The following is a 23,570-nucleotide window of genomic DNA, read 5'->3' as shown; positions in this document are numbered from 1 at the left end:
TCGCCTGCACCCCTGAAATACACGTACCCCACTCGCACAGGCCCTATCGCGTGTGAAACTTCACACGCACCCCAATAATACACATACCCTGCTGAAATCGCGTGTGGAACTTCCCGCACACCCCAGAAATACACGTACCCTGCTGAAATCACGTGTTAAACTTCCCCGCTCCCCAGAAATACACGTACCCTGCTGAAATCGCATGTGGAACTTCCCGCGCACACCAGAAATACACGTACCCTGCTGAAATCGCATGTTAAACTTGCCCGCACCCCAGAAATACACGTACCCTGATGAAATCGCGTGTGGAACTTCCCGCGCACCCCAGTAATACACGTACCCTGCTGAAATCCTGTGTGGAACTTCCCGCGCACCCCAATAATACACGTACCCTGCTGAAATTGCGTGTTAAACTTCCCCGCACCCAAGAAATACACGGACCCTGCTGAAATTGCACATGGAACTTCCCACACCCCATTAAGACACGTACCCTGCTGAAATCGTGTGTTAAACTTCCCCGCACCCCAGAAATACACGTACCCTGCTGAAATCGCTTTTGGAACTTCCTGCGCACCACAGTAATACACGTACCCTGCTGAAATCGCGTAATAAACTTCCCCACACCCCAGAAATACACGTACCCTGCTGAAATCGCGTGTTGAACTTCCCGCGCACCCCAGTAATACACGTTCCCCACTCTGCGTTTGCTGTTTGGCAGCCCTGTATACTGGTCCAGGGTTAGCGCAGCCCTTTGCGCTGAATTAGGAATTTTGATGGCTTTTCCTTGCGCGAGGGCGTTCTAGGGGACGTAACTGGCGCTTCTGCAGGGTCGCTGCGCCACTCTGCGCCACGGCTGGTTTTGGAGGCTAAAATCCATGAATACGCTGTGCGCGGAAATCGATTTTAGCACACGCGGCTGGCGCAGTCATTCGCACACGCACACTGTTCTATGATTACACAAATTCTATGAATTACCCTGTTAATGTCGTCTGCACTGTTTGTAGTTTCGAAAAAAGTATATTCAGATCGTTAAATCGATTTAACTGGAAATGAAAAGCACGTCTGAGTCTGCGGAAGTACCCATCCTGTCGAAATACTTCTTATTTTCACAGCATAGAAAGCGTTCTCTGTTCCTGATGTGTAAAACCGAAACTGGAAAGCACAGAATCTGCGTGTGCACAGGCGCGTCGCTGCTGGCTGCCTCTCTCACTAAAGCAATAAACGCGAAGGGGTGGGCGGCAAGCAGTCCCTGAGAGCTTTGCATTTATATATTAAGATTCTTGTAACATGAATCTCTTCTAGGAAGGAAACCAATTTGGCGTGTGTGTCGAAATCATCAGAACCACCTCGCATGTGCTGCTGCTAGAACGAAATCGCTGCAGAGCCGTCCACGCCTACAGGGGCATCTTTGCAAAACGACGAGCAAGGCGAGCCCCGAATGATATATTGTGAGTATATTTCCGTTTAATTATAGTTGTGCTTTTGGTGTTGCCAGTGCACACATTGTATTGTCTCTAGGTGCTTGTGGGGATTTAGTTTGTGAATGTGGTGCTGCTGAGAGATTGCCGAGTTAGAAGGATTTCCCGCTTTCCACACTGCTGCCTGTGCGCGAGACCTGCTGAGGCAGGCGAGAAGGTGAACCTTGTGGGTGTGGCATATGCATACCTGTGTAAACTCAGGTTGGCAGAAGGTCCAGAGGCAGGAATCACCCTCGTGTCCTCTTGCTCCAAAAGAAAAAGTGCAACAATGGGAGTGTTTGTGTACTTCTAATGGAAGTGTCGAGCAGTTGGATTGCATTCATTGCAAATGCCATTTTCATTTAATGTTTGTTTATTTGTATAGACTACATTAGATATAACATCGATTGTGAAGCCGTCAGACACCAATGGCAGTAGGCGCTATACAAATACTAATTAACATAACAAAGCGCCGTTTGGCAGTGAGGTGCACTTACTTGTCTACTTCAATTAGGTATGGACTGCTGCAGATGTAGGGCCTGCTTTACAGAGCGTTTTTCAATTGGATTGCACCATTGTAAAGCGCTTTTGTAAATCATGGCCATAGTGTCTGTACAGGTAATGGGGGTTGGAGATGGTTTGGCTGTAGTCCTGGACATGTCCAGTAAGCCGTGGGAATGCTGGATGATTGAAAGGGGGGGGGGGTGCATAAAACTGCATGCTTTGGGGGACAATGACACACGAATAGTGGTCATATAAATAATTTCTTTCATTGTGTTTTCGTCGATCTTGATAGTACTTTTGTAAAATACAACAGTTTGGGGTAGAATGGTGACAAGGAAGGTCCTAGGTATGGGGTTTGGATTGGGTGTTGTGGGGAGCGGGGCGGGTGGAAATGGGGGCGGGATTGGGGGAATATCGTTCTGCTACTGTTTTTGTTTACAATTCGACCCTGCCTCTTTCTGAAGGTAATGTAAGAGATCTTACATTTCTTCACACATACAGCCCACATAGAATTGCTTGCAATAAAACAGTGTTGGCAGTTTAATACAATGCCCCTAAAACAGTTTTGAGGTTTAACAATGAATGACAGCTCGCAGATAGATTCCTGCTCTCTTCTGCTAAACTCCAGCAGCACACACAATAAGCACAGCGCCGTGAGCAGTACCTTGTCAATTAATAGCTGTCAAGTGTGACAGAAAGGTATGTTATAAAGAAAGAATTTGAAAAGCTAATCACAGATACAGCTGGAATTCTGCCCAGTGCTGGTTTATGCAGCAGGCATTGTGACCTCACAGACACCTGCAATAAGTTATTACAGATGCCGTCATACATGATAGGAGTGTGAAAAAATGGGTAGGCTGTTAAAAATGTAGAATTCTTTCCCTTGCTCTCTCAGTATAGCCACAGTTCCGGCTACAGATCGTGCACTCGATAAGTGCGCTTGCAAATAAATGAGGAACAGGCCAGTCGAGTGTGTTTCAGCCGGCATAAGACACCCAGTTCTTGCAGTGCTGACTGTTGTATGTGTTTGCAATCCTGACAAGTAAATCAGTTGACTGAGTCACAGATTTGTAAAATGGTGTGTCCAATATCACGCACACTTTTGTGAGGTGGGGAAGTCGTGATTGTTCTTCTCTTTCTAAATTCCACATACAACATTTCTGCAGCCAACAAATGGTGACCCGGTCAGAGGAGCTTTGGGGGTCGGTCAAGTAGGGGAGGGAGAGGGAATCGGTTGCTGAAAAATTAATAGCAGTGCCGATCATAGAACAGGTCTCCAACCTTTACGTTAGGAAGAGCTACCTGCACTTACTGGCCAATGGGTGGGAGCTAATGGGGTGGTGATGTTCGTGAGACTTTGTACTGAGATTTATTTTGGCTATTTATTTACTCTTCATATAGAAATGCATTTACCATTATATTATTAACTTCAAAAGATGGTTAATATTTTGTATAAGTAGCCATCTCATGAACAGTGTAAATCACATCAGAATGTAGGAAACCAAAATGGACATTCAGTGTGAAGGCTGACACTGCATGCACTCCACCAGTGCTCTGGACATTCAGTGTGAAGGCTGACACTGCATGCACTCCACCAGTGCTCTGGACATTCAGTGTGAATGCTGACACTGCATGCACTCCACCAGTGCTCTGGACATTCAGTGTGAAGGCTGATACTGCATGCACTCTACCAGTACTCTGGACATTCAGTGTGAAGGCTGACACTCCACCAGTGCTCTGTAATGTGGTGTGTAGCTTGAAACAGTAACTCAGATGAACTCTCTCAGATACTGTCAGATGTGTGAAAAAAATCAAGTTTTGATTTCTGGAAGTTCATGTCTGAAAAAGGCAGATTCACAGAGGTAGGTTATCACCCTGGCCTACATCCACCTTGCCGTAGTGTTTGCGCCTGACTGCACATCTGATATGGTAGAAATAGTCTAAGGACAGTTTTTAAAACCTCTTGCAACAGACTTAGCCATGAGAGTCACTGCTCCCTTCACAATTGCATCAACTGTAAACATACATGTGTTTTTCGTGAACTAATTAGCAACATCCACGGACACCTCTCTTGCAGCATTTGCTTTCTTTGCTGGATGGGTAAAAACATGATATGATATGATCGGTTATTTATAATGCACTTAATACGCAGAGGTTTCTAAGCGCAGACCCGATGATTGAACCTGTGTTGCTCTGTGTCGTATTGCTTCCAAGGCAAGCATGTTGCCCCTGAGCTATCCTCCCGAGACTGCAACATGTTGTTGCACCTGCAGTGCAGCATTCAGTTTACCTTCTTTTTGGGATCATAGATATCTTCCTTTGAGAACATCATTTGTATCATGTGTGTGCACTGTTGTATAAGGCCTCTCAACTTTAATACAGTTTTTCCACTGTAACTCGGGCGCTATTGATTGAAGAAACACACATTCCATTTACGCTTGGAGAAAGAAAATCAGTCTCCAACTCTATGGAAATGCTACATGTGTTCCCTTTTGTTGGATGGCGTGTCTGATCCTGCATCCATGATTTCAGCAAGAGTAGTTCATGCTACTGTGAATGCAAAAGCAATCTGAGGAGGATTTCAGTCAAGGGGTTATTACAGTTTAAAAGCATTGAACATACACAATGATAAGTTTCCTCAAAAAATAAAATCAACAGCCACTTTAACGCAACCCCAAGTGATACATATTGCGTTTGGGTAGGTTGTTTTATAAAGCACACTATCACCGGGGAGGGATCTTGCTTGATCTAGCCGGTCTCAAATAGCTCACACCATAGATCGAGCCTATTGTAGATTAAATAGCTACATTTTAACGCTTTTCTGGAAGGTCGGCAGGTCCTGTTTCAATCGAAGCGAGTTTCATCTTTGTGCTGCATGCACAGAGAAGGTGTGGCCTCTGATTCGTTCTCTATAATAGTTAGGGGCGGCTACAAGCTCATCCTTGCCTGATCTTAAAGTGCTCACTGACATATATGGTTCAAATTTGTTAGCGAGAGGGCAGAAAGCAGACTGCTGAAGACTCCTATACACAATGCAAAGAAGGCTTTTAAATTTGATACATGTGTGAACCAGTAGCCAATGAAGTTTGTGTAGTGCTGGGGAGATGTGGTCAGATTTTTTTTTTCAGTAGGATTCTTGCCATTGTTTTCTGCACTGATTGTAGTCTTTGAGTAAATGATTTTTGGGAGACCCAGATATATACTGTTACCAAGATCCAACCTCGATGATACAAGAACATTCATCACCATTACCTGGCACAACAATGTTATGAGTGGTAGCATGTTTCTTACTTTTCTTATCATGAGGAAGCACATGGAGATCACCTTAGAGATGTATCTCTCCATTGATAATTTATTTTTGAAGATGATTCCAAGATTGCGTACCTCCTTACTGGGGCTTGGACATGTTCCAAAGCTGTCAGGCCAGTTTGAGGGAGACCAGGTATTTGGTTTTTCATTTATTTGAGTATCTCTGTATTGTCTGGATTTATTTTTTAAAAGTTTTCACCCATCCGGAGTTTAATTAGACAAAGGCTACTCTGGATCTTACAGGCAGTATGGGCCGCTCCTTGTTTTAAATCAACTAGGAGCTGGGTATCATCTGCGTAACAGAGGCGCGTGATACCCAATGTACTCAGTATCTCCGTCAATAGTTGAAGGTATAGAGTAAAGAGAATTGGGAATAATGATGATCCCTGAGGAACACCACATCTCATCGCTTGAGGTTTTGAGGACAATGGACCTAATTGGACTTGTTGCGTCCAGTTGCTCATATGTCAGATCACAGAATTCAGCCAAGGAAAAGTCAGCCAACGCCTAATCTGTTGACTAACCTTAAACATTTGTATGTCAAAACAATAGGCAAGATTGGAAAAATGAACACATGGAAACCATGTGATTAATTTGTCCCTTATATGCAAAAAGGTGTAGATCACAGGGCTAAAATACCATTCTGTTAGATGACATGAAATATGCAAAGACCATAGAACAATCCAACCAGACAATATATGAATGATTTTTTAATATGTTAAGCAAAAAGCGTATGGTTGTAGCAAGGGGTGACTGTTTCATACTGGGTGTCAACATGCCACCTGACTTCCCCTTATGAAGGAGGCAGTAACCTACCAAAAAAATGGCGCTGCCTCTCCCTGCAGGAATCATGCATTCTGTTACATGATCAATGGGCCATGAATGGCTTCCACATACAGCTCTCCCAGACAAATTGGGGGCATCAGCATGCAAGCATGATTTAAAATGACAATGATGACGTATTGTGAGAACTGGCATCATCAACATGTGTTTTTTAGTGGCAGAGCTGGCACATTGCGTTCAAAGGTATAATGAAAACGTGTTGTGAAAGGCTCCCATTTACTGTTGGTGACTAGGCATCTATTGGATTCTTCCATGTGTTACCTTAGAGAACTAGTTGTAATTTGTATGTTGTTTCAAAAAAGTGATGATCAATTGCATCATTTCCACTCAGTACTGAAAGACGGAAAATCCTCTGCTAGAATTTGAACATATGCATACAGGTTCCATAAAAATCTCTGGAGATCTACCTGTTTGTGTACGTCATTGTTCTCCCATCCCATGGCTCTCTTCAGAGCTATCTCTTCTTGTATTCCCCACTCTGTTGCTTACAGTGCTCCGTTACTTAGTTGCTAGTGTTAAGCTATATAAATCCTATGCATATCAAGTAATATTATAGTGCGGTCGCCGCACTGTAGTTAAGTTGAGCATTGGGTTCCATAGGAAACCCAAAAATGTAATTGCTAATACCTTTTGACTAGCATGAAGTATTTGGCTGAAATGTGGTGGGTCTGGGGTTATTGCGTCCAGTAGTTTTTAAAATATTTGACAGAGAAGTTTGGGGGGGGGGCTTCTCCCAAAATTAAAGTGTTCTCTCCCATGGTGCTTTGCAGAATAGAGGCTGACAGGATTTTCAGAAATGAAAAAGCAGCCACTGTTTTCCAAAAGTTTATTGCTTATAACTGTTTACTTGTTGGATGGATTTGGATGACATTTTCAAAACAAAACATTTGTCAGAGGCCCCTGCAAATTGCAAACCCGAAACAATACATTATAAAATGAAAACGTTTTCAAGAAAACATAACACCACAGTTTCCCAGTTTTCACCACATTAACTTTCCCATAGAGAAAATGTGCTGTTTTTTAACAGTCGTAGCGCGAAAATCGTGACGCAGATTTGGACTAAAGAAGTAACAACTTGGGCACAGAGCATTGACTCAATTTCCTTGACTATTTTGGGGTCTGTTTATGTTTATTGTGCATTTGTTAGGGGCTTATAAAAGTAGATTGTGTTTCAAAGCTCCCACATGGCAACAGGGAGGGAATATAGGATTGAAACAATATATACACTGGAGGATAAAGACGAACCTTCCAGGCCTTGTGAGTATTCAGAACGTGCAAGTGCAGAGAGAGAAGAGGGGAGGAGGGAGTGGGGGTAAGTCTTGGAATGTCTGTGCCCGTGGGTGAGCAGCAGATGTAAGTGCCAAGTGTAGAAAGTGCTAGGTAGCATTGAAAAGCAATAAGTGGGTAAGTACAGGCCTATAGTAGGGTAGGATTGTGGGTGTCGAGGCAAGTACTGTGTGTAGGCAGAAACGGAGGTGATTGGGTGTGAGAAGCCAGGTCCCCCGAGAATACATAAGGGCCCTTGTCACCAATCGTAGCGACTGTGAAGTTAGCAGAGGAGGGAAGAAGGGAAGGAAGAAGTGAAAATGAAAGTCTTGAGCTTCTGGAATTTGAGGAGGTCCAGCTCAAGATGTAGAGGAAGGGGGAGGCTGTTCCACAAGAGGGAGCCTGCTGATGCAAGAGATTGGCCTCCGGTCCTCTGTTTAAGGAAACTCTTCACACACAGCAAGTTGGTGCCAGAGGAACGTAGAGGTCTAGAGGTAGAATATTATTGAAAGCAAGTTGCAGATAGCGTGGTCCCTGGCCCCAGACAGCCTTGTGGGTGCTTCAGAGAGATTTGAAGTTAACCATGCAGCAACCAGGAGCGAGTGAAGAGTTTTTAGGGCAGGAGCGATACAGTCCCTGGGCTTGAGGTCAAGGATAAGTCTTGCTGCCCTATTCTGGATTAGCTGAAAGGGTCGTAGAGAGGAAGAGGGTGACTAAAGTGTAGGTTGTTGCAGTAGTCCAGCCTAGGGAGAACCTGAGCTCTGGTAGGATTGAGCTTCTGGGGGAAAGTGAAAAAAGGGAGAATACCTGTTGAGTTGAAAGTTGGACTTCCTGACAATGTCCTGGATGTGAGGGAGGAAGGAGGGAGAGGAGTCGAAGATGACTCCAATGTTTTTTGTCTTCGGATGAAGGAGAAGGGGGTGAGCCCATAGAGGATGGCCAGAGTGAGGGGAAGAAAGAGGGAGCAGGTGTCCCAATAGAAACGATCTCAGTCTTGCTGGCATTGAGGCAGAGATCATTGGAAGTGCACCAGGACTGGATAGCAGGTAGGCAGTTCGGGATGATGGAAGAAGCAAGAGGGTCAGCAGGAAGTTTGAAGAAGAGTTGAGTGTCATCTGCGTATCATTGGCAATTGAGGGACAAGGAAGAAATGATGCATCCCAGCAGAGCAAGATAAATGTTAAAGGACCAGGGAGAGAGGTTGGAGCCCTGGGGGACACCACAGGTGAAGAAGGAGGTAAGTGAGGAGATTGTGCCCAGAATAACCTGGGACAGACAGTCTGTTAGGAAGGTCAGCCAGTCGAGTGCCTGCGCCGCAATACCCAGGGTATCATAGAGCCGTTTTATGAGGATGGAATGGTTGCCCGTGTCAAAGGCAGAGGAGAGATCAAGTAGAATAAGGACAGCTGGAGAGCTAGAGTCCAAGGATGCAAGCAGTTCTTCACAGGTGTTCAGAAGAGCAGTTTCCGTGCCTCTGGATATTCGGAATTGAGATTGATGGTCGTGGAGAGCACCAATAAGTTCAGTATGAGAGGTAAATTGGGGGAAGGCCAGATTCTCCCGGAGTTTCCAAAGGAAAGGGGTGATAGAGATAGGGCAGTAGTTGCCTGGGCAGGTGGGGGCTGCTGGAAGATTTTTCAGGAGAGGGCGCACAAGGGAGTGCTTGAGGGAAGAGGGGAAAGATCCAGTGGCAAAGGAGTGGTTGCAGAAATCGGCAAGTGAAGAGGAAAGAGAGCCAATGTTGTCCTTAATGGTTCTGGGGGAGCAAGGGGAAACCTTTTTGGAGGAGACCATCATGGAGCAGACAACTCTGTTGACCTCATCAGGTGTTACAGTGGAGAAGGAGGAGAGAGAGGAAGGAGGGAGGGTCGGTGGAGGAGGGGTCAAGGTAGAGGGAAGCAATAGTGCTCAGGATATCCTGAGTTTTAGTAGTGAAGTAAGTGACCAATGCGTTGCAGAGGGCTTGGGGTGATGGGTGAAGAAGAGACTGCAGATGGGTTGGCTAGTTCCCTATAGATTTTAAAGAGTTCAACCAAGTTGCTGGATGCACCAGAGACCCGTGCCTGTATGTGGGCCCTTTTCTTGGTGCGGATGGAAAATCTGTATTGTATTTGGGGCAGGCGATAGACCGGTTTGTCAGAGGGTCAGCCAGAGGTCTGCTACTTCCATTCTGCAGCTCTGCACTTGCATTTCAGGGCTGCAAATTCAGAGTTGTACCTGGTGTTACACTTAGAAGCAGGTTTGAGGCAGATCCTCATTACCAGGGCAAGAATGTCCAGGGTGTTGGTAATGGCCAGATGGAGGTTTCTGAGAGCAGAGTCAGTGGTAGAGTCTGGAGTGGGGGGACAGGTGGGATGACGGTGGATGTGAAGGCAGCAGCTGACACTTGTTTAATTGGATGGATGTTCGTGAACGAGGTTGGCAGGGCTTGAGGAGGTGCAGTCAGGGGGCCAAGTGGACCCAAGTGAGAGGAGAGAATGGTCCAACCAGGAGGGTGGGGTGACCCGTGATGGGGACAGTGGGAGATCAGAGTGGATGAGGGCATCCAGAGTGTGTCCAGCAGAGTGGGTTGGATCAGAAGGGAGAATGGAGAGGCAGAGCGAAGTGCAGAGGTCATGGAAGAGAGTGGATGACATGATAGAGGAGTCCAGATGGATGTTGAAATTGCTGAAGGGAAAGAGTTTAAAGATGGTTGACAGTAGAGAGAAGCAGAAGTCTGCCCATTCAGAGAGGAACAGGGTGGTAGAACCAGAGGGCCTTTAGATAGTGGCAATCGTCAGAGAGGAGGATGGGGAGTTGACCAACTTGCAGACCAGGCTCTCAAAGGAAGGGTAAGGCTGGGTGGGTATGTGGGTGGAATAGACTCACTCAGGGAAAATCAAGGCAACCTCACAGCCAGCATGGTTAGGGCAGGGCTTGCAAATGATCTTGTAGCCATCGGGGAGAAGAGAGTCAAAAGCAGTGACTGTGCTGGCATTGAACCACATCACAGTAAGAACAAGGAAGTCGAGGTCCAAGTCTTTAAGAAGGAGGCAGATGGCAGATGTTTGCTGAATAAGCGTTAAGTGTGGCTAGATGAAGGAGGTCTCTGCCTTTGAAGATTTTCCGAGGAGGGGTACAGGTGCGTGGTACACCAGTTGAAGGGGAAGTGACAGAGAGAGTGGGCAGGGGAGAAGCAGAAGTGGGAAGGAACTTGATGAGGGACGGAAGGTGCCGGTCAAAGAGGAGGATGTTGAGTTGAGGAGCCTGAACCAAGATATTGCCATTGTGGTAGACTTTAATGATACGCCATGATGATGAGAAGCCCGCCAAGAGGTCTTTCCAATTGGTGCCACCATTAATGAGAGAGGATGTGAAAGGAGAGAGAGTAGAGATGAGTTGAGGAGTCCATATATCTGGGGAGGGTACAGAGAAGAGGATATCAGTGAAGACCTGTCTGGAAGTTGTACTTTCATAGGTGTGTGCGATGGGTAGGCCAGGGTTGGTGGACAGGATGTCTTTTTTGTGATTTATCTTTCCAGACTTTGTTAGAGAGGGGGGGTAGGCGATAGTGTAGCAGTTATAGAGGATAGGAGAGATGGTGAGTGCGACCAGGGTGGCAGAGGATAGATGAGGATAGAGGAGTTTTTTCACTGTACAGTCCTAGCCCAAACGTAACAGGTGGCCTAGTAGATTACAAGAGGGACACTAAAAGCAATGCAGCAGCGGGGTGCTGTCATGATCTCTGCTTCCAAAAGGTCAGGGTTTTCCCAACTCCCTTGGAAGCAGATCCATAACCCAGGTTCCGAGTGCCAACCAGTCCCAATTGGGACCTTTTGGACCCAGTCCTGGCGCCAGTGGCACCAGGCTCATAAATATGCCCAGTCCCAGCGCTGGAAGCGCCGGGCTCATAATGCTTGGGTGGACTTACCTGCAGCAGACCATGCTGCTTACTTGCCTGCCAGTTGAGCCTCTGATCCTCTTCTGTTTGGAACTACTTTTCCTGTTGGGTGGGGCAGGAGCCACTCCCTAGATTCAGAACACTGGAACTCTTCTGGAAAGCAGGAACTCTTTTCTTACCTAGGCGTGGCTGTGGAAGGAGACACCTAAGCACTACAGGAGGCTATTTAAACCACACCCGATGGATGAATTTTGCTTTGCGTTATTCTGCATCCTCTGCAGCAGAACGCTCATCGTGTCTTCTGCATCTGATCCTGGGCCTAAGGAAAAAGGCTTACCATCCTGAATCCAGTCTTCAGCAACACCTATAAAGACAAGAAAGAACAGGTTAGCATTACGGTCTTCAGTGACAGCTCTTCACTTACCTGGTCCATCGGCTGTCACCAACGCCTCGCGCTGCATTCCGGCATCTGAAAGACAAAGGTTTACCTACTCTTCGTGCGCTCCGGAGGTCTTCACACTGCATTCCGGCATCTGAAAGACAAAAGCTTACCAACTCTTCGCACGCTCCGGATGCCTTCGGCGCTGCATCCCGCATCTGAAAGACAAAACAAGGTGCGTTTAAAGACATTGGGGAACTTTAATACTCACGTGCCATTACTCCTTTCCACATCTAACCCAGTGGGTATTCCGGCACCCTGCAGCCGCTCCGAACTTGTACCTGCAAAATAAAAAGACAGTTAGAGCGCATCGTGAAGCAGGCAACAAGCGCTTACTTACGTGCTTCCAGGCGCTTCTATTCATCACACGGGCTCCATCTTCAACTCACTTCAGCCCGTCATCCGCCATCGCCGGAACCCTGCAAAACAAGAGACATCATTACTAAAGATTTTAAAGACATTAGAATTACTCGAAACTTACCGTTCGTGCAGTAAACGACGGACAGCAGTCCTCTGAAGTCAAGAGGCCTGCTCCCCTTATCCAGTGAAGAAACTGGTTACAGCACCCTGCCCCGAGGCAGATGGAGAGCACGGCGTTCACTTACCTAAGGTGAGAGCGTTAACCTTTGGGGTTCTACAGGAGAAGAGAAAGGGAAGAAGAGAGAGACATTCAATAACCCAGTTCCTTAATCCCATATTTTCTATCTGCAGACATCTTACCCTTCGAGTCAGACATACAGTGCACAGAGGTCCAGCCCAAAGAGCCAGCCGTGTGTTACACATCACCTTTGAAGATACGGTATACGCCCAGTCAAGACCGGTGCCTCTATGGGAATCAGGTGAGCGTTACAGAACGCAAAGCCTACCACAAAACTCCCGTCCAGGCGCTATGGAAACCTCGGATACCGACCAGCTAGCCCAGTTACTTGGGGAACTAAGGGCAGAAGTGCATGCAGCCCGTCAGGAAACGAACGCCCTAAGAAGGGAACTGATTATTTCCAAGGAGCGAACAGATGATCTCGCTAGACAATTGCTACAGTCACAAGCCGGACAGACCCCGTTACCCGCATCTGGGGGAAATCTTCCTTCTACATCCTCTATGAATCCAGTGCAGATCAACCTACCTGGGAATGTACCTCTGGCTCCGCCTGAACGATTTTCTGGTGACCCAAAGAGGTTTGCAGTATTTATCAATCAGTGCCGGTTGCATTTCTTATGCCGGCCAGCAGCCTTTCCAACTGATCAAGCTAAAGTAGCTTTCGTGCTTTCGTACCTTAGTGGCAATGCGGCAGACTGGTCGATCCCTCTAGTAAATCAAGATGATCCGGTCCTCCATGATTTTCAAGCTTTTCAGCTCAGTATGGAAAAACTGTTTGCAAGACATTCACAGGGGCAGGCCTTGGACAATGAGCTTCTTTCGTTGCGACAAGGTAATCAAGACCTTTTGGCTTATATTGCGTCTTTCAACAGACTGATAGTGGAAACTCAATGGCCTGAGGACAAAAGGATTACGCTGTTTTATAGAGGTCTACGTGGAGAGCTCAAAGATGTGTTAGCCCAAGTAGTAAATCCCCCACAAGATTGTTCGGACTATATAGACTTAGTCGTTCAAATAGATCACAGACTGCAGAACAGGAAGGCCGATCGTTCCAAGTTTGATGCTCGAGTAATTTCCAAACCGCCAACTCCTTCCAAAGGAGTAGACTCCGGGGAACCCATGCAAATAGGGGGTCTGAAAGGTCCTCTAACACAAAAGGAGCGGGAAAGGAGAAAACAGTTGCAATTATGCCTCTATTGCGGAAACTCAGGGCACTTTCTTCGAGACTGTCCGGTGAAACCTGCCAAGAAGGCAGTAGGAGCTGCAGTTACCAAAGTTACAAACTCTGAGCAGGGAAACGACCTCGCCCGACAAGAATAGAGGTCCTCTTGCCGAGCCTGAAAACCAGTTCCGTGACCTCGCATTTCGTGATACCTATGGTCCTCATTAGCCCTGATAATCCGGATCGATTACATGTAATTGAAGCTTACGTCGACAGCGGTGCCATCGGCAATTATGTGGATCATGAAATGGTTTTGAGGATGAATCTAACTCTTTGTCCCAAGGCTGTAAAGGACGTCATTACTACGGTGGATGGTACGGAGATAGCCTCCGGGCCAGTAACGCATACCACTCAAGAGGTGACGCTAGTAAGTCAAGATGGACACCATGAGAAGATCGTGTTCAATGTGATCAAGGCCCCTCAGTTTCAGATTATTCTAGGAATACCTTGGTTAGAGAAACACAATCCTCTGATCGATTGGCGAGCAAGAACGGTCCAGTTTCCAGAATGTGTCTCTACTTGTCACCCTCCACCTGGTGTTGCACTGGCAGCAATTTCTTCAGAGACTCCCCAGTTACCTCCCGAATACCTAGAATACCAAGATGTTTTCCGGAAGGATCAGGCTAACTCTCTACCTCCTCATAGGTCTTATGACTGCCAGATAGACCTGATACCTGGATCTACTCCTCCTTGTAGTAGAATTTATGCCCTCACCGAGCCTGAGAACCTTCACCTTCGACAATACCTGGATCAATACCTGGCAAATGGGTTTATTCGTCCTTCCAAGTCCCCTGCTTCTTCAGCTTTGTTCTTCGTTCCAAAAAAGGAAGGAGACCTTAGAACTTGTATAGATTATCGCTCCCTGAACCAGATCACCGTTAAGAATAGATATCCGTTACCTTTGATCCCTGAACTCCTGGACCAAGTCAGAAAAGCATGCATATATACAAAGCTGGATCTTAGAGGAGCTTACCACTTGGTACGAGTAAAAGAGGGCGATGAATGGAAGACGGCCTTCCGCACCAAGTATGGGCTATTTGAATATCAGGTCATGCCCTTCGGACTTTGCAATGCCCCGGCCGCCTTTCAATATTTTATGAACGATGTCCTCAGAGAGCTCATAGATGTGTGTGTTGTTGTTTACATTGACGACATCCTCGTTTATTCTTCATCGGAATCTGAACATCGGAAACACGTGAAAATGGTCCTCGAAAGATTGCGTCAACACAAACTTTTCGCTAAGTTGGAAAAATGTGTTTTCAACGTGACTGAAGTTGAATTCTTGGGATTCATATTATCACCTGGCGGAGTGCGTATGGATTCAAAGAAGGTCGATGCAGTTCTCAAATGGCCATCACCATCCTCCGTAAAAGGTGTGCAAAGCATGTTAGGCTTCGCTAACTTTTACCGCAGGTTTATCCCCGAATTCTCTCGAATAGTCCAGCCCATCACTGCCTTGTTAAAGAAAAACAAACGTTTTGAATGGTCTACCGAGGCGGAACAAGCTTTCCAGGATTTGAAGACTAAATTTATCTCTGCACCAATCTTAAAACACCCTCGCCCCGAACTCCCCTACATCGTGGAAACTGATGCTTCAAGCCTTGCCATGGGGGCAGTTCTATCACAAAAGGACCCGGTAACCAATCAGTTGCATCCCGTGGCATTTTGGTCCCGCAAATTCTCGCCTCCTGAAATCAATTACACGATTACTGACAAGGAACTTCTGGCTATCAAGTCTGCCTTTAAGGCTTGGCGGCATTATCTGCTGGGGGCCCGACACACCGTTACTGTGATTACGGATCACCGAAACCTGCAATATTTGAAAACCGCAAAAGCCCAATCCTCTAGACAACTCCGTTGGGCATTATTCTTTGCCGAGTTTGACTTCATAATTACCTATCGACCTGGTACAAAGAACGGTAAAGCTGATGCCCTTTCTCGGATGGGAGTGGAAGAACACTTGATCAACCCTACACCTGTACCAATCATTCCCGAACAAAGAATTCTGGGTGTAATCGCCACAGAATCCATAGAGGAAGTTAAGGATAAAGCCAGGCAACTTGTAACTCCAGCAGACATACAGAATTGGCATCTGCAGGGAAAGGACTTTGCAGTAAAGGACAACTTATTGTATTTTCAAGAACGATTATACCTACCCAGCACAGATTTACAGAAAAAAGTAATCTCTTGTTATCACGATTCTTTAATGGAAGGACATCCCGGTATGGCCAAGACCTCAGAAAAGATCAAGCGCTACTTCTGGTGGCCGTCTTGGAAAAAAGATATCAGAGACTTTATAATGTCCTGTGGAGTATGCCCCCAAAACAAGAGTCAAAAGGAAAGACCAGCAGGCCTCTTACGCCCTATTGACATCCCACCTCGCCCTTGGCATACGCTTTCTATGGACTTCATCACCGATCTACCTCCATGCTCCGGATACAATACGATTCTAGTAATCGTGGACTTATTCTCCAAGATGGCGCATTTCACTCCGCTCAAAGGCTTGCCAACAGCAGCAACTCTGGCCCGAGAATTTCTCGAAAACATCGTCCGACTGCACGGTTTTCCTTCGGTTCTAATTTCGGATCGAGGTAGTCAATTTATTTGTCATTTTTGGCGAAATTGCTGTCGGTCGGCTCAAATTGATGTGAGACTATCGACCAGTCACCACCCTCAGACCGACGGACAAACCGAGAGGACCAATCAAACTCTGGAACAGTATTTACGCTGCATGCTGCAACAAACTGAAAAAACTTGGAAAGACATCCTTTGGATAGCCGAATATGCCTACAATAACTCTGTCCATTCGGGAACTGGGAAAACCCCGTTTTTTCTTTTGTACGGCGGTCACCCTCGAACCTCGGAGTTGGATCTCCTCCAAGATCTTGAAACACCAGCAGTAGACTACCTGCATTCTACAATCACCCAAGCCTTTAAGGAAGCTGTTTCTCACCTTCAAAGGGCTAAAGAACAATACAAGAAAGGAGCAGATCAACATCGGAAGGAAGCCCCTCAATATCAAGTAGGCGATCAAGTCTGGTTATCCACCAAATATCTACCTCTAAAAGGGCCACGCACATTCAACCCAAGATACCTTGGTCCCTATTCCATCACTACCATAGTAAACCCAGTAGCGGTCAAGTTGGACTTGCCCCCGCACATGAAGATACATCCGGTCTTCCACGTCTCTCTATTAAAACCCGTGCAACCTCAAACCCGACTAACTAAATCTCCAAAACCTATCCTATTTGATGGAGAACTCGAGTTTGAAGTCAAAAGCATTCTGGACTCCAAGATCTCCAAATCTAAACTATTTTACCTAATTGACTGGAAAGGCTACGGCCCCCAAGAGAGATCCTGGGAACCTGCTGAATATGTCCACGCTCCTCGCCTAATCAAAAGATTTCACCGAACATTTCCTGACAAGCCAAAACCCCCGGAGAAGCCCGGTTTGGGAGGGGCCTTGAGGGGGGGTACTGTCATGATCTCTGCTTCCAAAAGGTCAGGGTTTTCCCAACTCCCTTGGAAGCAGATCCATAACCCAGGTTCCGAGTGCCAACCAGTCCCAATTGGGACCTTTTGGACCCAGTCCTGGCGCCAGTGGCACCAGGCTCATAAATATGCCCAGTCCCAGCGCTGGAAGCGCCGGGCTCATAATGCTTGGGTGGACTTACCTGCAGCAGACCATGCTGCTTACTTGCCTGCCAGTTGAGCCTCTGATCCTCTTCTGTTTGGAACTACTTTTCCTGTTGGGTGGGGCAGGAGCCACTCCCTAGATTCAGAACACTGGAACTCTTCTGGAAAGCAGGAACGCTTTTCTTACCTAGGCGTGGCTGTGGAAGGAGACACCTAAGCACTACAGGAGGCTATTTAAACCACACCCGATGGATGAATCTTGCTTTGCGTTATTCTGCATCCTCTGCAGCAGAACGCTCATCGTGTCTTCTGCATCTGATCCTGGGCCTAAGGAAAAAGGCTTACCATCCTGAATCCAGTCTTCAGCAACACCTATAAAGACAAGAAAGAACAGGTTAGCATTACGGTCTTCAGTGACAGCTCTTCACTTACCTGGTCCATCGGCTGTCACCAACGCCTCGCGCTGCATTCCGGCATCTGAAAGACAAAGGCTTACCTACTCTTCGTGCGCTCCGGAGGTCTTCACACTGCATTCTGGCATCTGAAAGACAAAAGCTTACCAACTCTTCGCACGCTCCGGAGGCCTTCGGCGCTGCATCCCGCATCTGAAAGACAAAACAAGGTGCGTTTAAAGACATTGGGGAACTTTAATACTCACGTGCCATTACTCCTTTCCACATCTAACCCAGTGGGTATTCCGGCACCCTGCAGCCGCTCCGAACTTGTACCTGCAAAATAAAAAGACAGTTAGAGCGCATCGTGAAGCAGGCAACAAGCGCTTACTTACGTGCTTCCAGGTGCTTCTATTCATCAGACGGGCTCCATCTTCAACTCACTTCAGCCCGTCATCCGCCATCGCCGGAACCCTCCAAAACAAGAGACATCATTACTAAAGATTTTAAAGACATTAGAATTACTCAAAACTTACCGTTCGTGCAGTAAACGACGGACAGCAGTCCTCTGAAGTCAAGAGGCCTGCTCCCCTTATCCAGTGAAGAAACTGGTTACAGCACCCTGCCCCGAGGCAGATGGAGAGCACGGCGTTCACTTACCTAAGGTGAGAGCGTTAACCTTTGGGGTTCTACAGGAGAAGAGAAAGGGAAGAAGAGAGAGACATTCAATAACCCAGTTCCTTAATCCCATATTTTCTATCTGCAGACATCTTACCCTTCGAGTCAGACATACAGTGCACAGAGGTCCAGCCCAAAGAGCCAGCCGTGTGTTACACATCACCTTTGAAGATACGGTATACGCCCAGTCAAGACCGGCGCCTCTACGGGAATCAGGTGAGCGTTACAGGTGCAAGATATTAAAAGCACACACACCTAAAATCAAAAATCAATCAAGGGGCACAGAATGCAATGCAGCAGTGGGCTGCAAGATGTTAAAAACACACGCACCTACGATTGAAAATGAATCAAGGGGCACAGAATGCAATGCAGCAGTGAGGTGCAAGATGTTAAAAGTACACACACCTAACATCGAAAATCAATCAAGGGGCACAGAATGCAATGCAAAAGTGGTAGAAGGTGAGTCAAGGAAGGCAGAGTGAAATAGGCACAGATGGTTTCTGGTTCAGAGTCTGTTTGAGGAGGAGGAAGTGGAAAGTTCAGCCATCACTCACTTGATGTTCAGCAGAGAGCATGGAAGTGCAGGGGCTGTGCTTCATGCAGGTGCCGGCTGCATCTGGAGGCTGCATCATAGTTTGTGGGAGGGGGAGAGAAGGTGGGGGCCCTCCCAGGCCCAGATAGGCAGGCTTTCAATGAATGGGCTGGCTTCCACCTACCAGTGCCTTGAATTGGGTAATGTAGGCATGAGCTGCCCAATCAGAAGGCAGCAGGCTCAACTCTGAAGTTGTTTTCACCCCATGAGGTGGCGGCGGCCATTTTGGAGAGGTTTCTCTGCTTATATGCATTTATGTCCTGTTCAATATGAGCTGCATAAAAGCCCATCAGGGCTTACCTTTGCTGTGCAGGTGAAACGCTGTCCCTGTAGTTTCATAGGTGCTCGAGTAGTGTTGTCAGCTCCTACAATGTTGCAGTCTTCCCTCTTGTGCTGGTAAATTCATCCAGTAGTTTCTCAAATATTCTGCAGAGAAGGGGGTGCCTTATGCACCTTAAAACCTTTATATTGGTATTGGTGCTTTGCAGCAGATAGGCTAAGAGAGGCTAATAACTTTTGACTTGCTAGATGAATTGGGAGGAAATGTTCTAAACAAAGGGATTGCCAAGGTCCCCTGCCCCAAACTCGAAATTCCAGGAACAATTTGTCCAAAAATGGAAATGTTGTTAAGAATGGGTTGAATAGTGCATAGTAGCCACGGCATGTATCGTGGCCACAGCCGAAGGCCGTGGCCATCATCTTGTGGGTCCAAAAGAAACATATTCAGGGAACATGCACAGAGGACACGGGCAAAGGCCATGGCTAGTGGCTGTTAGTGTTTAAAAATATACAGCGGGCACGCCCATGGCCAAAGACCCTGGTTAGTTAAATGTTAAATGTTAAATGTTAAAGGTATTTGTACCGCGCACTGTCACCAACGGAATTGGTCCCCAGGTGCTCTGGCGGATCTGTAAACAATAAGGTGGGATGGGTTAGTAAGGTGAAGAGGGAATAGGATAGTGAGAGGAGTGGTGTTCTGTTGGCAGCTTCAACTCGGTATACAGCGGGTGCTGAGCTTTGGTGCGGGTATTTGATCGGTGTCAGTCCGCGTGTGCTGTTGCTCTGGCTTATGTGTTGTTGCAGTGTTGTGAAGTGCGTGCGGCTTGTGGTGCGAGAGATGGTTGTGTGAGTTTTTGAGTGAGATAAGTATGCAGAGTTTGAGGTTATATTGGTTAGTGGGTTACCTGACCTTTAGCATGCTGACATTCACAGTTTTATCTAAGCGTGGCACTTGTTGGCCTTCACAATCCTATCTGGAAGCGGCACAGGCCAATGTTCAGAATTCTATCTAGGGGTGGGCATGCTTACATTCACAATCGTATCTAGATGCAGCGCAGGCTGGTGTTCACAGTTCTAAGTGTGGCGCATGCTAACATTCAAGTTTCATCTAGGCGCGGGCATGCTATCCTTCAATCAAAATCCTATCTAGATGCGACGCAGGCTAATGTTCACTATTCTATCCAAGCGTGGACATGCCAACATTTACAATTCTATCCAAGTGCGGGCATGCTAACATTGAAAGTCCTACCTAGATGTGACGCAGGCTAATGTTCACAATTCTATCTAAGTGTGGACATGCCAATATTCACAATTCCATCTAGATGCGACGCAGGCTAATGTCCACAATTCTATCTAACTGTGGACATGCTAATATTTACAATTCTATCTAAGTGTGGACATGCTAATATTTACAATTCTATCTAAGTGTGGACATGCTAGTATTTATTTACAATTCTATCTAAGTGTGGACATGCCAACATTCACAATTCCATCTAGATGTGACGCAGGCTAATGTTCACAATTCTATCTAAGTGTGGACATGCTAATATTTACAATTCTATCTAAGTGTGGACATGCTAGTATTTATTTACAATTCTGTCTAAGTGTGGACATGCTAGTATGTATTTACAATTCTATCTAAGTGTGGACATGCCAACATTCACAATTCCATCTAGATGCGACGCAGGCTAATGTTCACAATTCTCTCTAAGTGTGGACATGCTAATATTTAAAATTCTATCTAAGTGTGGACATGCCAACATTCACAGTTCCATCTAGATGCGACGCAGGCTAATGTTCACAATTCTATCTAAGTGTGGACATGCTAATATTTTAAATTCTATCTAAGTGTGGACATGCGAATATTATGGCACTCTATGTTATTGGGAGGTAAGACAGAGTGGCAGTGGTTTTCTGGAGTAGAGTAATTGCTCTACTCCCCACTGCCCACCCCACTCCTCACCCCACAATTCTATCTAAGGGACATGCTAATATTCACAATTCTATCTAAGTGTGGACATGCTAATATTTACAATTCTATCTAAGTGTGGACATGCTAATATTATGGCACTCTATGTTATTGGGCGGTAAGATAGAGTGGCAGTGGTTTTCTGGAGTAGAGTAATTGCTCTACTCCCCACCCATGCCACACTCACAGTTTTTGTTGGTTTCTGTTAGCTGCTTGCTTCCTTGGCGTCCCCTGCGGACACCTGCAGACACATCTTGGAGCCGCCAATATCGGAGCCGCCCTTGGCCTTGGGGCCCGTAGCCGCAGGGGCTGCCTGGGAGAGGGCTGCCCTGGAAGGGTTCATGATATGTGGCCAGGAGACCAATCAGGGTGCCGGGAGTGGTTTGGGAGGCGGGATTGGGCTTGGGAAGGAGGGGGGAAGGAGGAAGGGGACTGGAGCGCCGAGCGCACTGGAATGCTATTTCAAAACACTTTTACAGTGTTTGAAATGGTAGTAGGGGCATCTGGGGGCAAACTCACCGTAGCCAGCCTCATGTAGGGTGATGGTGGTGGCACCACACAGGCAGCCAATCACGGGAGGGGGAGGGCTGGGAGGCGGGATTTAGCACGGGAGGAAGCAGTGGCTGCAAGCCAGCACACGAGGGCATGGGGGCACCTAAAAACAAGGCCCAAGATGTTACAGAGGCCGGGGGCTTCAGGGCACTAACCTGCTCCCCGGGGGATGCTGGGTGTTAAATGGCCTGATCCCCCAGTGCAGCGAGCATGGACACACATGCCTGATACAGGCAGCCAATCACGGGAGGTGGAGGGCTGGGAGGTGGGATTTAGCACGGGAGGAAGCCGTGGCTGCAAGCCAGCACACGGGGGCACCTAAAAACAAGGCCCAAGATGTTACAGAGGTCGGGGGCTTCAGGGCACTCACCTGCTCACCGGGGGATACCGGGTGAACAAACATTTATAATGGCCACGGATGAGGCCCATTGCCACCTAGTGGGTGTAAAAGAAACATATTGGGGGAATGGCCAAAGGCCATGGCTAGTGGCCCATAGAAAAACTATGGTATAACAAACCCCTTGACATTAACTGAAAAACCTTTAGTTAAATTGCAGTGATGTTGACCAGATTTAATGGAACAAAACCCTTGAAATTCTGCAGATGTGGGAATATGCGATCAGCTTACCTCGGCACGTTCCCATTGCAAAGCCCACAAGCACATACCTATTATAAGAGAAGGGATACATAATCACACACAAAATGCCATTATGGGGGACATGGCATTATGAGGGACATCAACGGGAGCACGCTGATTTAAGCAGGTCATTACTTCCCACATCCATAGAATTTCAAGGGTATTGTTGCATTACATCTGGTAAACTTAACTGTACTTTAACTACATTTTTTTCAGTGAATATATAAATATGTGTACATAAACCACTACCCGCTTTTCTCAACAAATTACTTCACTCATGCCCTTGTTTAATAAAGCAAAGGTTGCAAGAGAACTTGAAAAGCACATTTTTCATTCCTATTCAAGTTTTATATTTAGGCGCACAAGCTCCATGATGCATATGCAGCCAGTCGTTTCCACATTTACTTACATGTAAAATTGCCACCAGCACTTATTTCCTCTATTGGGACATGCATAGAGGTGAACGTCTGCATATCACAGCAAATTCCATGTTCAGCTTTAATCCAATCGAGGTACTACTGCCTTAAAGCAGAGAACTCAGCATCGTCAAATAAAAAAAAGTAATTCACAGTTTTATTATACATGGCAACATATACCACTAAATGTACCTTTTTTTTGCAAAATGGGACTCACATGGATCGGAATTATTTTCACACACAAGCACGAAAACACACTGAGTAAAAACTATTATATGTGTAGCTTTATTTTCCCCATTCTGAATGAAAGGATACAATTACCAGCATGCAAAGTCACGCTAGCCTAAACAAATCTAAAGAAACACAGTGAACGAATGAAACGATCACCAGTTTCCAGCTTGGTTTAACATGGTATGTAGATTCATGCACTGCTCCCCTTTCTAATCAGCCATCATTTGCAACCCTTAGTGACAATGCCCACACCCCCATTTCCGATTCACTCATCTTATTGCTAGCCTTTCTGCAACCCATCATACAACTGTGCAAGCAGCTTTGGATTTTTATATTCATTATTTATTTATTTGTTTATTTACTGTGCATTTGTAAGGAGCTTATACATCAAGAAATTGGGCCTCATTCCGAGGTTGGAGGTAAGGTACAAACCATGCCGGTAATGATTTACCGGCATGGATTTCCGCTCCATGCCATTCCGACCCTTCAGACCGTAAATTACGGCGCCGTAAACAACAATGCCGTAATTTACGGTCTTGGGTCGCGCGCGCACACCACCATGGCATAATTAACGCCATGGCGTAAACCGGAGCTGATCGCAAGTAAGGAGCACACGTAAATAACGGTCTCCTTAAGGCCGTAAAGTACCTTACCGGCATGGAGTGCATAC

General features: G+C 46.5%; 1 protein-coding gene across 4 annotated transcripts in view; it reads left to right on the top strand.

The window, feature by feature from the left end:
• Positions 1-1,182: 1,182 nt before the first annotated feature.
• LOC138491326 (G-protein coupled receptor 35-like) overlaps positions 1,183-23,570 on the top strand; it is a 328,878-nt gene continuing 306,490 nt past the window's right edge. For 3 of the 4 annotated variants that reach the window (XM_069617784.1, XM_069617786.1, XM_069617785.1), the window contains exon 1: positions 1,183-1,448. The gene's annotated coding sequence lies outside the window, so the exon portion shown is untranslated. The remainder of the gene's footprint in view (positions 1,449-23,570) is intronic. The other variant, XM_069617781.1, reaches the window with a different exon arrangement.

This window comes from Ambystoma mexicanum, chromosome 10 (genome assembly GCF_040938575.1).
Source record: "Ambystoma mexicanum isolate Mex_15411 chromosome 10, UKY_AmexF1_1, whole genome shotgun sequence".
Taxonomy (NCBI): domain Eukaryota; kingdom Metazoa; phylum Chordata; class Amphibia; order Caudata; family Ambystomatidae; genus Ambystoma; species Ambystoma mexicanum.
Note: the sequence above shows the minus strand (reverse complement) of the source record. Positions and strands in the feature narration are given on the sequence as shown.